At 40.2% G+C, this 16,533-nt stretch overlaps 2 non-coding genes across 2 annotated transcripts; both read right to left on the minus strand.

Annotated features, from left to right (window-relative positions):
- Positions 1 to 15,174: 15,174 nt before the first annotated feature.
- trnaa-agc (transfer RNA alanine (anticodon AGC)) lies at positions 15,175 to 15,247 on the minus strand. Its single transcript has one exon. It is a non-coding gene; the product is annotated as a tRNA-Ala (tRNA).
- A 1,210-nt stretch (positions 15,248 to 16,457) lies between these two features.
- On the minus strand, positions 16,458 to 16,530 carry trnaa-agc (transfer RNA alanine (anticodon AGC)). The gene has a single exon. It is a non-coding gene; the product is annotated as a tRNA-Ala (tRNA).
- Between the last annotated feature and the right edge of the window lie 3 nt (positions 16,531 to 16,533).

Genomic DNA, 16,533 nt, shown 5'->3' on the forward strand with positions numbered 1-16,533 from the left:
AATGCTTTTTTAAAATTTTATATAAAGCTATGACATGATAATTACAAAATAGCAAAATAATGAATCAAACTGTGTTTTAAAAAAAGGTTGCACAACAGAATTCACAGGTGGAGCTCCTCCACTTGTCCGCGTTACGCATTTGACTTGCAGCACTGTGTGTAGCTGTTCTTAATAAACATAGAATACATTTTCGTAAATAAAAGGTCTATGCTTCTTCAGTGTTGCAATGTTAATTAACATCATTCTGAACAGATTTTGCTCAATCAAACCGCCTAAAAATGATTTTAAAAAGCTCAGTTTTAACACTCTACTTACTTAAAAAATGTGGGGTTTGCATCAGACTCGTGACTGGATCGGACTGCATTTTTTGGTCTCCATCGAAGCTCTACTGCCGACGACCTCTAGTATGGTCCCGCCCGGTTGCCAAGTGGGTTGGAAAATCCCTCCCTGACTTCCGTGTACTGCAGGATCTGCAAAGGTACAGATGTGATGAGACCTGGGTCAATATCAGGACCCTTGCAAAGGACTTTAACTCACTATTCAGTTCTGTATGAAATAGTTCTGTAATAAAAAATAGTAGCTGCTAGTAAGAATATTACTCTCCATATTACAGTAAGTGGTGCATCAACATGATTTTAAAGCTATTTGTCCAAGGTAAAATTGCTGCTCTAAGTTATCCAGCTTGGTAAAGTAACCCTGTCCAGGTGTGTTGGGTTTGGTGGGATTACTCTGCAGGTTGGTGGATCTCCAGGAGCAGGGCAGGGCACTCTGATCTATCACTGGTTCACAGCAACAATCTCCCACTCACCATTTAATTTGGTGGGGAAGAGGCATGCTGGGCTGAGCACTACAGGCCTGAGAGAGAGAGAGAGAGAGAGAGAGAGGGGGGGGGGGAGAAAGAAGATGAAGAGGAGGAGGAGATCAAACCAGCCAGAGGAAAGGAGAGTTTACTGAAGGATGATGAAAGAGAGCATATGGAGGGTATGCTCTCGTGATCATGACATCATGTTATAGTAGTGTGTGTGGGTATGAGTAGGCGCATATATGTCCAGTATGTAAGCAAGCGTGTATATGTGTGTGTTTGTGTGTGTGTGTTAATCTGGGGCTCAGGTGGTTTTTGCCCTAATCACCCAAATGAGGCCACGATGATGCATGGCCTGATTTCAGCCAGGAATTTCAACCAAGTTTGGCACAGAGGACAGTTGAAGAACACACACATAGAAGCATGCAAGTAAGAACACACACACGCACACACACACACACACACACACACACAAAATTTTTTTTTTATTCAGTGTCAAGACATGAGGTCGTACATAGCAGCATATGTCACATATACTTGACATACAGTGTATGTCCTTCTCCTGGATATACATATATATAAACATATGCAAAGGTTAAAGCATCCCTGTTTAAATTACAGAACATTTGCATATTTTAATATAAAGTTAATCTTAATTTTCTGAACTGTGAAGCAGCATTATGTGAGAATTTATATTTCTTTGTCCTAGGCCTCTACCATAGAGTGTAGAGTGTATTTCACTTTTACTCCACTGCGGTAAATACAAATCACACAATGATCCCCGCTTTATGGACACACTTTATTCTGCACATGCATTTGTGGACACTCCTCAACTAACATGGAAGGTTTTGGGGCTGTGGTTAAATTTGCAGCCCCTCTTTTTTCATTGAGAATAATTTTTGATTAGTAGAACGTTTTCTGAATGTTACAGTTAACGTTCTTAGGACGTTCAACCTGTGAAATGTTCTAGATTATTTTTTATTTAACATTTTTAATTTTCTGCAACATTGCTTTTAAGTTTTGGGAATACTACTTTTTTCATAAAATAGATAGATAGATAGATAGATAGATAGATAGATAGATAGATAGATAGATAGATAGATAGATAGATAGATAGATAGATAGATAGATAGATAGATAGATAGATAGATAGATAGATAGAATAAAGCTGGATAACGTTTAAAAAAACTAATTCTGTAGGGGTTTAAAAATTTGACAATATAAACAGAGGTTACACTAGCTGTTGCGTTTAGATAAAGGAGGTAGAATTACAGTATATAGAAAAAAAAACGTGATTGAAAGTTGTCTGTTTTGTCATTGAAACTGTGGGGATGGGTGGGGTTACACAGCTTTCTGCAACTGAACAGCAGGGGCGCCCGACCTGTGGTGGCTTCACTTTTGAAAGACGATGCTCTGTCCAGCTATACACAGTCTATGGGTAAAGTAATAGCAATAATAGTCCTGAAGTGCAGATGACCATGCTACTCATCTGTACAAGCTCCTCATCTGTCCTTCTAACTCTTTAGGCTCCGCTGGGAGGAGTTGAAGAGTCTGATGGCTCTCGGGACAAAGGATCTCCTGAGTCTGTCTGTAGAGCAGCTGGACTACCAATGTAACATTTTTGTAATGTTAGTATTCATCTAGCTGGGAATGTTATGTGAAAAACATTCTAAAAATGATGTATGATACAAACTATTATTACGTCAATTGTTTTCAGGAATGTTTCATGTTCCTGATTTTTTCTTTCGTAATGTTACATTCTATCTTTCCTGGAACCTTTTCAAAACATTACTAATGGTTGCACAGTCCTTGTCAATCACAGCTTTACCTTAGCTTAACCTACCTGACTGGCTATAAGTCACAGTATATGTCACAGTTTAATACGTTGCTGGACCTCACTCTCTCATGGATGAGATTTAATAGTCAATGAGATTATATGTCAGTTATTCAACAGCAGCTGCTTGTAGCTGTTTAATATTTGGTCAATTTGAAAGCTGTAGGCTGGCAAGTGTGCTACAGAACCAACTCACCACAGGAAAAAATGTTAAACTTTAATTTCAGTTTTAATTTCTTTCCATCCAACAGCACTCAATTTTTGTCTTAATGTTTGTAAATGGGGTTTCAGTCGGACAAGGCTTCAATTTGTCCTGTGGTGAACAGAATGCTGTCATGCTGCTCGCTAAGTGAGCATTAACCGGCTTCCCTTCTGATTAATTTATTTACAATTGATTGATTACAATTATTAGCATCCATGGTTTTCACTTATTGTGCGACCCTTTGAGCAAACCGAACTTTGGGCCCTATTGTACACCCAGTGCGAGGCATGTCACAATGTTCTTCGCTACCTTACACCCCCTCAATAGCCTATTTTCACGCCTTGCGCCCATGCCATGAAAATAACGTAGCATTTAGGAATAAATCTACACTGAGGGGTGTGGTGGTCTGGAAGTGATGTGTGTTCAGGTCAATATCTAGCATGATGCTATTTTGGCGGCGAAAAGCACAGGTGCACCACTGACTAAAATGAACCTAGACAACAGTCAATCATCAGAGTCCATTCCTATAGCTGCGCCCAGCGAGTTTAAACGACTTTAAAATGAACAGAATAAAGAATAAAATAACATTGCTGTTCCCTTAAATTACCTGCTGGCGCACCTTCACAGCATGAACATGCAAGTCAGTATCCTTTGCTAAGACACACAAAATGCTACGCTGTTAAGATACAAACATGCCAAAGTCAGAGCACACCTTGCTCTTAAAGGAAATGACAACTGACACACTGATTGCCTTATTTCACGTTACACCCAAAACACACCCATGGTTATTCAAGAGAATTAAATCATGCTTTTTGCACGCTTCGAGCCGCCCAAGGTTGATTTTTTTTGTCCTCATGATAACAAAGAAACATCGACATGAACTAAATCCAGGTACATGATATGCCATTGACCAGTGCACTATAAATCACTATAGATAAAATATAACAATCTTACTTTACTCTGTAATGTTTTGAGACAGTCTAAACAAAAATGGATACTGCCCAACCCTACCTCTACAATGGTATTTTAGCTTTCATTGTTCCAGAACTGGTAGCATCTGTTCTCCCATAGGATTTCACTGTCATTTCTACAAGTCCTTATCAGTCAGGTTATCTGGCTGATCCAATTAGAAAGTGATAGAGGAAACAGCCAGTCAAGGGTTGGAGAAATCTCATCTAAGCAAACTTCTAGAGGTCCACTAACATCTGATTGCAGCCTACCTTGGGGAAAACCATGTCCCTAAGGTTACAGAAGTGGGCTTCTGTAATCCCCTGGACTAGGGGCAGAGGGAGCTAAGGAACTTTGCCTTCACCTAATTCCATATTATTGTCTAAGGTGTTATCTTAGAGCAAGGCACCTAACCCAAAGCTGAGGTGGCTGCCCACTTCTATAAGGTCAATTTATACTTCTGTGTCGAACCTCCGAATCAACACCGAAGCCTATGCTGTAGCTTGACGAGCACCTCCCAGGAAATGTAACTAAACATCGCATGACGCAGACAAACGCAGCTGTGATTGGTCCAAGACCCTCACGTTCCCGCACACACATTCCTGCATTCCTGCCTTCACGGTTTAAAGATCAGAGCAATGCAGAGCCACCTATATGCGCACACAGAAGTATAAACATGCTCTGCTGCGTAGCGCGCTCTCGCTGGATACGTGTAGGCTACTACGTATGTTTAATGTAGAAGTATAAATTAGCCTTTAGGTGTTTGTTCTGACTGCTGACTGCCTGAATTACCTGTGTGTGTGTGTTTGTGTGTGTGGTATGTACTTATGGACAAGGCAATGGGCATAAAATGTGTTGTTTTTTTCCTAACTAGGGTTTAGTCTGATGTAAGAAACAGCAGTTAAATAAAACTAATGTTTGCATTTAATGCCTGGATCAGACAACATGTTTTTAGCCCAATTTTGACCCGATTTTGTCGAAGCCGACAAATTGCCTGCGTTGGATCCAAATTCCAGTGTCGTGAGTGACAAAGGTCTGCGTAGTGTGACACAGTCAAAGAGCAGTAATTTGACGTGAGTGACGCCGTCTGAGCTTCCAAACAATACTTTCTTATAAAGTATTCTTAAAATAAGCAATGACAAAGCCTCAAAATGAGTGAAGACAGACTCAAATCAAGCAAAAATATTTTATTTTCTGGCTTAAATTAAAGTATCAGAATAACTTAAAGTATCAGAATAACTTGACTGGTGAATTCTTGTGTTCATTTTGAATTCAAATTACTTAAAATGAGGTAAAAAGTCTAAGTAAGACTGAATAAGATAATTATTTCTAAAACAATCTTACATTTACAATGCTTAGTAAGACTAAAAATTCTGATCAGAGCAAGAAATAAGATTTATTGCTTTGAAACTACATAATTTCACTTGCTATACGTTTGTTTTTTGCAGTGTTCTTCCTTTACTTTTTGCATTTTTCTGAGCACAAGCGCTACCAATGGATGATTGGTGGACAATGATTGTTCGGTGACTAACGTGTTGTGTTGCCAGTTATCTGAGTACGACACGAAACAAAGATCTGATATAATGAACATTGTGAGGGTTGAAAATGTATTCTAAGCTGGACATAATGAAGAACGCCTTTCCCGTCTCCCAATAAAGGTGTCTTTTAGGGGGGCTAGTCAGCATGTGCCTTGCACTGCAGGCCTCAGTAGCAATACAACTGAGGCTGCACAGTCATGTGACACAGGTCAGTGTCCTCTACATGCCCCACATCTGCTACGCCCTTGCCCGTATGTGTTCAATTAGTCTGAGATCTGGTGACTGCAAAGGCCATAGCATATGATTTACATCATTTTCATCCTCATCAAACCATTCAATGACCCTTCGGGCTTTGTTCATCAAGGATGAGAATACTTCCATCAGTGGAAAACTGTTTCATCATCGCATAGGATCAGTCAGAATAACTCTCTATTGATATGCAGTGACTCTACAGTGTCTACTGAAGACTCCACTGGACCCAGACCTATGGCTGTTCTATGGCTTCCTTCCTCATTTTATCACTATACATATAGCTATACATGTTGCATTACTAGTAGAGTTGTAGAGAGGGCATTCACCTGGCTCCAGGGAACACAGTGACGTTCTTTGCTGTACTATGCACATGGCTTTCTGGAAGTCTCTCAAAAACTCTTACATCTGTTTTCTGCCTTTGATGAAAAGACTCCACCTACAACAAAACAGATGCATTTTGTTTTTCTCACACATGCCAAAAGTGTCTTGTGAAGACTGCCTTAGGCTTTGATCACAGTTTCCCCTGCTGTTGGCTCATCATCCTTTAAAAAATACCAATAATGCTAAAGAGTTGGGCTGAATAAGGTGAATAGAGGAACTTAGATTATCTCCCTGAGCCCTATTCCAACCTGATGCCCAACACAACCCCTTGGCCAGGTTAGGCTGAGTTTCCCATCACTTTCTTGTTGCGTGATAATCACAATTATTAAAGTAACAAATCACAATGAAAGCTGCAGCCTTCCACATGGCTACAAATAAAAGTTCCTCAAGAATGTCAGTCGCTGCACATCTCACATTTATTGGGTTAAGAAATCAGGAAGTAGAGGCACCTTAGATAAATGCTGCAAGAGGAGGCTCCAAGTGATCCAGCCGACTAAGGTGCAGCCTCTATGATCGGGAGATGGCTGGTTTGAATCTCATTAATGTAGCTTGTTACCAGCTGCCAGAGCCCAGAGAGAGTAAAATTGGCCTTAGATGGCACTTTCTCCCCACATCACTCAAAAGGGTGATGATGTTGATCAGCACACGGCTTCTGTGAGCTGATGTATAAGAACTGAGTTGCTGCGCTTTCCTGCGAGCGCGCTGGTGGCTGACTTTACATGTACAGAGGGAGGCATGTGCTAGTCTTCACCCTCCTAGTACTGAGTTGGGGCATTGCTAGTGATGGGGGAGTCATAATGAGTGGGTGGCATGGCAGAACCATCTCATTCAGTGAAAGAACAACTCTAAATAATGTCTGGATTTTATTCTGCCCTTGATAAGCATCAATCTGGCAACCCCTCAGGGACTATGTCAGAACATCCTGGAAAGCTGTGACCTTCAGTTAAAGATCCTCTGCTCCAGGGCCCCGAGTGGTCCAGCGGGCTAAGCTCCACTGCCACTATGATCAGGAGATCGCCTGTTCGAAACCTGTTCATGTAGCTTGACATCAGCTACCGGAACCCTGAGAGAGCACAATTGGCCTTGCTCTCTCTGGGTGGGTAGAAGGCGCTCTCTCCCCACATCACTCCAAAGGGTGATGTCGATCAGCACAAGGCATCTGTGAGCTGATGTATCAGAACTGAGAAATTGGGAAAAGAATTAGCAAGAAAAAGATTCTCTAATCCAACTGTGACTTTGTTCAAACACAGAACTTGAGGCTAAGTGCATTTCATTAAATGACTGAGCTCATCCTACAACAGTTATATCATCTCTAACAGGTAAACATATGGTTTTACTTCATCTATTATTCTTTTATGGGTGAAAAAAGCTTGCCTTAACTTCCTGTAATTGGTCTGAAGTTCCAAACTAGTGTACCGTACATGTGCATGAATAGCTTGTTTAGTCCCTGTAGGACTTTTTACAACAGATATACAGATAAACCCACTGGCACCATGTCTAATGCCAGATGTTGCCTAGAGAGGTATAAAGTTCCCCAGTATTGAGTTGTGGGGTAGGGAAACTTTGTTCTCTGGAATGATGAAGCACCATCCAATACTTTTGGAGGGAGTTGAAGGGCTGGGGTAGGTGAGATTGAGTGGTGATCATCATCCAACATCCTGAACTCACTAATGCTCTTGTCACTGTATGCAATAAAAACCTTGCAGCAATGCCTTAAAATCTTGTATAAGGCCCAAAGTAGGGTAAAGACTTTTATTACCCTTATCTTTTTTTCTTATATTACCCCCTTACATTAAAACACTTGAACGGAAGTTTAAGTGGATCTATTTTGCTTCTAAACTTTTGTGTTTCAATACCATGAACAAAAATAGTCAGAATATGTGGACTTGTACTCATGGATCAGCAGAAGCTGTAGACACAGATGGACAGTCTAACAAAAAAGGCAGAGAAATAGGCTCCCACACACACACTCTCTCTCTCACACACACACACTGCTCATGACCTCAGCTAAAACCCAAACTGAGGTTGAGCCATGAAAAGAATGAGAGAAAATGGGAGGGATGGAGGGAGGGAGGGAGTGAGGGAGCTAAAGAGAGGGAGTGAGGGATGATGGAGGGAGATGGAGTGGAGAGGGCCAGAGCCAGAGGGAGGCTATCAGCCCTATACACTGTGTTCAGGTCTCTGTGGTTAATGGACTCTGTGGGCGGGAGAGACAGAGACAGACAGAGAAAGAGGAAGAGAGAGAGAGGGGGGGTGAGATAGAGAGAGAGAGATGGGGGGAGTAGATGCATTACTGTAATGGCATGATGCCTTTATTAATTACACAACTGTAATAAACAAAGTCATTTCAGCTTGTTTTCTGACCAGGCAGTCTGCTCTGCTGTTGCCTATATCTGCTAATGTGTGTGTTCTGTGAGTTGAGTAATGTGTGTGTGTCTGGGTCTGTGTGTGTGTGAGTGTGTAAAGTATCTTTTCAGGGTCTTGCTCACAAACACAGTAAATAGGTCACTTTTTTAACAGAATGCTGTCTGCTTTCACAAAATGACAGAGGAACTGAAGAGCCCCATTCTGCAGTTTCATTTTTTATTGCTCTGTGTCACATTCCTTTATTCTACCCCATCTACCCCAATTAATACTACCCCACTCACCCAATTCATCCCACCCAACTCTGTATAATCTCAATTCACCCCATCTTACCTATCTAACATATCCCACCCTATCTAATTCAGTCCATCTTACTCCATCTAACCCCAGCTTACCCAATCAATCCCAATTTACCCAACCAACTACACTCCATATACCCTACACTACATCTGCCCCATTCATCTAAATTTAATTTACACCATCACTTTCATACATGCCTTATATCTACAGTACCTTTCCATCCAACTCCATCTAACCCTACCAACCCCAATTCAGCCTACTGAACTCATTTAGATGCAGTTGGGTAGGGAGAATACAGTGGGATGGGATTGATGAAGTAGGTTGGGGTTGATTTAGATGCAGATGGATGGGGAGAATACAGTGGGATGGGATGGATGAAGTAGGTTAGGTTAGATGGGTAGATGCAGTTGGATGTGGAGAATACAGTGGGATATGGTCGACAAAGTAGGTTGGGGAACATGGAGTAGATAGGGTTGGATGCAGTTGGATGGAGAGAATACAGTGGGATAGGGATGATGAAGTAGTTTGGGGTAGATGGAGTAGATAGGTTTGGATGCAGTTGGATGAAGAGAATACAGTGGGGTAGGGATGAAGTAATTTGGGGTAGATGGAGTAGATAGGGTTGGATGATGTTGGATGGGGAGAATACAGTGGGGTAGGGTGAACGAAGTAGGTTGGAGTAGATACAGTTAGATGCAGTTGGATAGGAGAATACAGTGGGAGAGGGATGATGAAGTAGTTTGGGGTAGATGGAGTAGATAGGGTTGGATGATGTTGGATGGGGAGAATACAGTGGGATAGGGATGATGAAGTAGTTTGGGTAGATAGGGTTGGATGCAGTTGGATGGAGAGAATACAGTGGGATATGGTGGATGAAGTAGGTTGGGATAGATGAAGTAGATAGGGTTGGATGCAGTTGGATGGAGAGAATACGGTGGGATAGGGATGATGAAGTAGTTTGGGGTAGATGGAGTAGATAGGGTTGGATGATGTTGGATGGAGAGAATGCAGTGGGGTAGGGATGATGAAGTAGTTTGGGGTAGATGGAGTAGATAGGGTTGGATGATGTTGGATGGGGAGAATACAGTGGGGTAGGGTGAACGAAATAGGTTGGAGTAGATACAGTTAGATGCAGTTGGATGGAGAGAATACAGTGGGATAGGGATGATGAAGTAGTTTGGGGTAGATGGAGTAGATAGGGTTGGATGCAGTTGGATGGAGAGAATACAGTGGGGTAGGGATGATGAAGTAGTTTGGGGTAGATAGGGTTGGATGCAGTTGGATGGAGAGAATACAGTGGGATAGGGATGATGAAGTAGTTTGGGGTAGATGGAGTAGATAGGGTTGGATGATGTTGGATGGGGAGAATACAGTGGGATGGGGTGGATAAAGTAGGTTAGGGTAGATGGAATAGATGAGGTTAGATGCAGTTGGTGGGGTGAATGCAGCAGGATGGGTTGAGTGTAGATAGCAATGAGGTAGCTGCAGTGCTGTGCTAGATAGGGTCAGGTGGGCTAGAGTAGATGGGTGAAATGGTGGAGATAGAATGTATGGGTGGGGTATTTGTGGTAGATGGGGGTACATAAAATGGTATGAGGAGAAAGGTCTAAGGTAAATGGAGTAGAGTTGATAGGAGGCAATGGGAAAACCCATCAAACCCAACTAAACTACCCATACATTCTATCTGCCCCATATCACCCCACCTACTCTAGCCTACCCCACAATATTCAGCCACACCAACACCATCTAACTCAAATTTACCTCACCCCTATCTATTCCACCCCATCCTATCCAGCTCAACTCATCCCATCCAACCCCAACTTGTCCCATACCACTTCATCTAGCCCCAACCCACACTAGTCCAGCAAATTCCACCCTATGTATCCCAGTCCATCACAAACACACCATCCTATCAACTCCATCCTACTTCTTTTTCTCATCTACCCCATTTCTTACACTCACTTTAATTCACTCCACCCTACCACATCAACCCCAACCATTCCTTCACTTTCACACTTTCGTTTTCTAACACAGTCCAGTCCTTGTCCCATTTACACCATTCTATCTACCCTACCTCGTCATATCAGTCATATCTACCCTCCACCCAACTTGTTCTAATAGCCCAATCCAACCTAGCCAACTCCATCTGTTTCTTCGATTTTACTCCACACTGTCTATCCCTAATTTTTCAAACCCATTCTATCTACACCAGATATCCCAAGAATATAGCTGAACTGAAACAGTTTAGTGAAGAAGAATGATCCAAAATTCCTCCTGACTGTTGTGCAGGTCTGATCTGCAACTACAGGAAACGTTTGTTTTCTTGTTTTTTGTGAATGTTAACAAGTTGTGTTCAATAAAACCATGCATACATATAATTTTCTGTGTGGTATTAGTTTAAGCAGACTGTGTTTGTCTATTGTTGTGACTTAGATGAGGATCAGAACACATTTAATGACCAATTTATGCAGAAATCCAAGTAATCCCAAAGAGTTCACATACACTAGTTTTTCTTGCAACTGTATTCCATCCCACATAATCAAAACCAATCCACCCCATCAATCCTGACCCACTGCATCAAAATTTATCCCAGATCATACTCTATATAACTCTATCCATTTCACTTGATATACTTCATCTATACCCAATTTAGACCCAGTTTCCTCTGTTCTGTAAAATTTTTTGAATTCCACTACATCTACAACACCATATTTACAATATCTTAACCCTATACCCCCATTTTTACTGGACTTAAATCTGTATCTGAATGAAAAATATTATGTCAATGACACACAATTTTATCATTTTTTTCCTTTTGAATAACTTTTTAATCATTTTGTTTCCCAGTGAATCCCACTTCATTTACTCAATTCCATCCCATGTCTGCTTTCACTCTCTCTCCCTCTCCCTCTCTCTCTCTCTCATTCTCTACCTCTCTCTCTCTCTTTGCCAGAGTTTTCCGAGCGAGGTGTGCCATGCCCCAGCAGCAGCTGGACTTAAGCTGTACCCGGGCTGGCTGCCCGGCTGAACTCCAGCACGGCCTCGTCTCACTCGTTCTCCATCCAGCTCAAACACGCCCCCCAGTGTCCTCTGTTTTCCTTGGCCTACCTCCGTAGCTTTACCCCCCAGGGCACGTCTTCGCTAGGCTACACCGAGCAAGATGAGACGATCAATTAAATGTAGCCCTGCAAAGGTACATATCGATTCGACTGAATGCTGCTGTAGCCGCAGGATTTCACATTATGCAGCGCGTTTTTTATTGAAATGAGCAACGGCAGCAGCAGGCCTGGAAACGCATGGCAGGGTGGAGCTTTGGGCCACATTATACAAACCCACCATATCTGTGGGCCTGGGGTTTACAAAATGCTGAGTCCAAATAAAACGAAGTATAATGTAAGTGAAATTTGCTGCTATTCACGTAACTATGATACCCTGTGCATTCTCTGAATTTCAACGCTGCACCGAGTGCCTGAAGAGTTCAGCAGCAGCAGCGCGAGCTCCCGCCCCGCTCAGCACATCCCAACTTCCCAACATCCACAACTACTCGCCATTTAAATCTCATTTGCAGTGGATTAGATGAAGTGTCACACATGTGCTGTAGATCTTATTATTCATAAGCGGGACCCCATTAAAGTGCCTGTAAATCATGCCCACCCATAAAGACGATAAATATCGTCCACTCTGGAATGGGGTTAACATAAAGTCGTGGACAGAGAGGAAGTTTGAGAAAGGCTGCCTGAGGTGTAATTTTACAAGGGAAAAAAAGACTTTCAATAGAAAACAGTGCGAAAAACAAAATGTAACTTATTAATTTATAATGAAATATACAGTATATACAATTTAATATAATGTGAAGAGAACAACTGTTAGATCTTGTTAAAACTTCCTGTGCAGAAATGTGCAAAAATACTACCAGTGCTTCTCTAGGTGGTTGTTTTGCTTTGCTTTCTCCTCGTCACTACTGGTAGCACATGTGACAGACCTAAAAGAGTCTGAAGACGCTCGGGTGAACGTTATGCTGCTCAAAACATCATCCTCAAATATTTAATCTTAGACAATAAACAAATATATAGAGTAAATTAAAGCAAATGTAATATTGTAACCTGAAGTCGTTTAATCTGATCCAGGTAATAAACAGTATGATTGCGCTGCTTTAGTTGGCAGTGTTTCTCCGTCCTGCTGCTGGAGATTCAGGTTCAGCTCAACTGATTGAACTCATCAGCTCATTAGCCGAGCCTTTATGAGTATGTTGGCATGGAAACACTGACGTGACTCCAGGAGCAGGACTGATGTTTGGAGCAGCGCAGGTACTCAGAGTTTCCTGTTATGAGGTTTTTATTATAAAGCAGTAAAATTAAATCTCACTGTGAAATCACAGCGCCAGTGATGTCAGACCAGAATATGAAGATGAAGAAGGCGAGAGCACTCGTACTGTAGCTCCTCTGAAGAGATACGAATGTACTGACTTACACATTACACATTTTACATTTGCTGATTTAACATGAACAAAGAGGAAATATACAGCTCTAAGAAATGAGCAGACCACTTCAGTTTCTAAATCAGTTTCTCTGATTTTGCTATTTATAGGTTTATGTTTGAGTAAAATAAATATTGTTGTTTTTTTCTATAAACAACAGACAACATTTCTCCCAAATTCCAAATAAAAATATTGTCATTTAGAGCATTTATTTGTAGAAAATGAGAGAATGACTAAAATAACAAAAAGATGCAGAGCTTTCAGATCTCAAATACTGCAAAGAAAACATATTCATAAAATTTTGAGAGTTCAGAAATCAATATTTGGTGGAATAACCCTGGTTTTTAATCACAGTTTTCATGCATCTCGTCATGTTCTCCTCCACCAGTCTTTATTCCACTCCTGGCTTTCAATTTGGTAAAATTAAGAAAAAACATAATAATTAAGTGGTCACTTATTTTTCCCAGAGCTTTGTTTTAAACACAATATATTAATGCACATTCTTAAAAGAAGAAACTCTAAAATTAATCAAAAGTGATGTACACACCTTCTCATTCAATGTTTTATTTTTTTTCTCTTATATTGTAAATGAATACTGAAGAGTATGTAGGAACACATAAGGAATCATGTAGTAACTTAAAAGTTTGAAACTAAATAAATACTCTGTGAATCATTTAGGTGCTCTTATCTGGGGTGCTGGTTGAGGCTGGGAACTTATCCTGTGCAACAGAGGAAACTCTTGCTCCTTCTTTCCTGGGGCAGTGCTGATGAGAGCCAGTTTTATCATAACGTTTTAATGGTCTTTGATGGTATTTTTTCTTTAATTAGTTAAGTAGTTCTTCTCATAATATATATTAAAACATTACTCAAATAGAGCTATTCACTGTATACCTGTAACTCTAACTCTTCACAACTTTACAACTGATGCTCTCAAACACATTAAGAGACAAGACATTCAAGTAATCAACTCTTGATGAGTTCAGCACAGCTGTTAACTGAAAGCCTGAATTCCAGGTGAGTCATAAAGCTGACACAGCCAAGATGTGCAAAACTGTCTAGTCTAATCAAGGGGAGATGTCTGGTTTGTTTAACGCATTATTTGTTACTAAATAATTCCATATATTTAGCATCATATTTTGGATGATTTTAGTATTAATCTACAATCTGCAGTATTTTTTTTAAATAATGGAAAAGCTTTAGAAGATTTTTATATTTGCAAATTTGTCTGAGCGCGGTTGCTGTTTTAAACAGCTTTTATAGACGCTGTTGATTACCGTTTGAATATTATTATTATTATTACTGATATTTTTATATTACCTTCCTCAGTTTGTTGTTCTGAGCGGGCTGATGTCTCCATCTGATGGCGGTGGAGGGAACTGCGCGTGTTCACACTGTCTGCGAGAGATAACGTTAATAACTAAGTTACCATTTTTTTACCACCTCAGATTATTACGGTAACTTACATAAATCGTGTATTTTATTATTGTTAGACTATCTTGTGTTTGGTTATTGTAAAAAGACACACAATTTTTTTTTTTAATTCCATCCCATATATATAAATATATACATTTTTACCTAACTAATATTTATAGGTTTGCTACAAAATGCAGTGACACAAAACAACACAAAACAAAACAAACAGACAAAAACACAAAATAGAAAATTAAGATGTAATGTGAAATATGGAGAAAACTGGAAAAATATGAATGAGATTGATCACAGCCACCACTGCCACGCTTGTAGCATTAATGCAAAAGCATGTCTGTAGATTAGTTTGGTAGTATTTTTTTTTAAAAAGTAGGTAAACAGTGTTTACAACAGTTCATAAAGCAGTTTTGAGGTCCAGAAGACAGATATCTGGTCATGGAATTAATTTATTTCTTCATAATTAACTTACATTTCATCTGTAAAGCTCAGTGAGTTTAGGGCTGTTGGTAATATTCAGCAATACCAATAACAGGAAACAATAAAGTAAAACAGAATACCATGATCATTAGCAAGTTTATATATTTTTAATCACTTAAATCTAAAGATAATTCGCGTCTGAAAGGATTTAAAAAAAAAAAAACAATAAAGTGGAGGATGCGGGCATCGATCCCGCTACCTCTCGCATGCTAAGCGAGCGCTCTACCATTTGAGCTAATCCCCCAGCGTGACGTTTCTGCATAACTTTCGGCACTAGATTTGACTCTGACAGGCTGCCGTAATTCTCACTTTGGCTACACTGGTCGGCGGAGCTGCTGAAGTGTTAAAGGCTCAAGTATGATGTGATAAGGAGTTTATAGTACTTCAAAATTACATTCTAATCCCACCTGAACTTGGACACTTATAGAAAAATGCCCGACAGATTTATTAGAATATGCTCATTAGAAAGTAAATAAGACCTAGGCCGGTGTTCTGTCGAATTTTCCTACCCATCGATACATGCTTCCCAAAGGTACTGCGCATGCGCCGACCTACACAATTTAATTCTTTCTCGTGTTTTATGTATGATTAATCTGGTTTAGGGGGGTTTATGTGCATTAAACAACCTGGACGCACTGTCATTGCACACAAGTGTAAATGGAAACTAAAAATTACACTTATTATCATAAATAAATAGAAAAGCAGTTTGTAATGAGCTATATTTACTATAACTTTGCCATGGTACAATGAATTATGCAATCCAAATCTAATAACGTACATCTACTGGAATATCACTGGGTACATGCCCTAAAATAGTGCTTCTTTTGTATTTTTACAGTTAAATATACATTGGGGCAGCACGGTTCGACAAGGTAGCAGAATTCGACAGAACACCGGTCACAGACACGGCTGGATCGGTGGAGATGGATGCCCTTTTGTTCTATTTACCTTTCCTGTTTTCAGACATTCCAGGTCTCCCAGAAGTTGCAGAAGTCTAACTTTATCACATATAAATAAAGGCTTCCTGATGCCCGCAAGACAGATAAAATCTCCCTGTTGCATTTCCCTGGCGGCGTGCCTTTATTTACCCTTTCTGTTGAATATCGTCAGATTTGTTTTTCCTTTTTTTCTTGGGTTTAACTTAACTTACCTGCTCTGAGATCTGCTGTTTTGCAACTGGGTTCACGTAAGTTACCATCTTTAAAAACCTCCTTTACTGTTTATGAATGGTTTATTTAATAAAAAGGTAAATATGAAATATAAAATATAAAATATTATACAAAACCTCACAATACAATGTAAATGTTATATATTATACTATTAAATATTTCAGATATACATTTTTATGGTAGAATATTAGAGTCTTTTCTGTGCATTACAGACAGAAACAACATTCTTACACTTTTTCCACATAATACATAATACAGGTCTGGAAGCGTTAAAAATCAATAAATTGGAGGATGCGGGCATCGATCCCGCTACCTCTCGCATGCTAAGCGAGCGCTCTACCATTTGAGCTAATCCCCCGGG

Source organism: Astyanax mexicanus, chromosome 2 (assembly GCF_023375975.1).
Source record: "Astyanax mexicanus isolate ESR-SI-001 chromosome 2, AstMex3_surface, whole genome shotgun sequence".
Lineage (NCBI taxonomy): Eukaryota > Metazoa > Chordata > Actinopteri > Characiformes > Acestrorhamphidae > Astyanax > Astyanax mexicanus.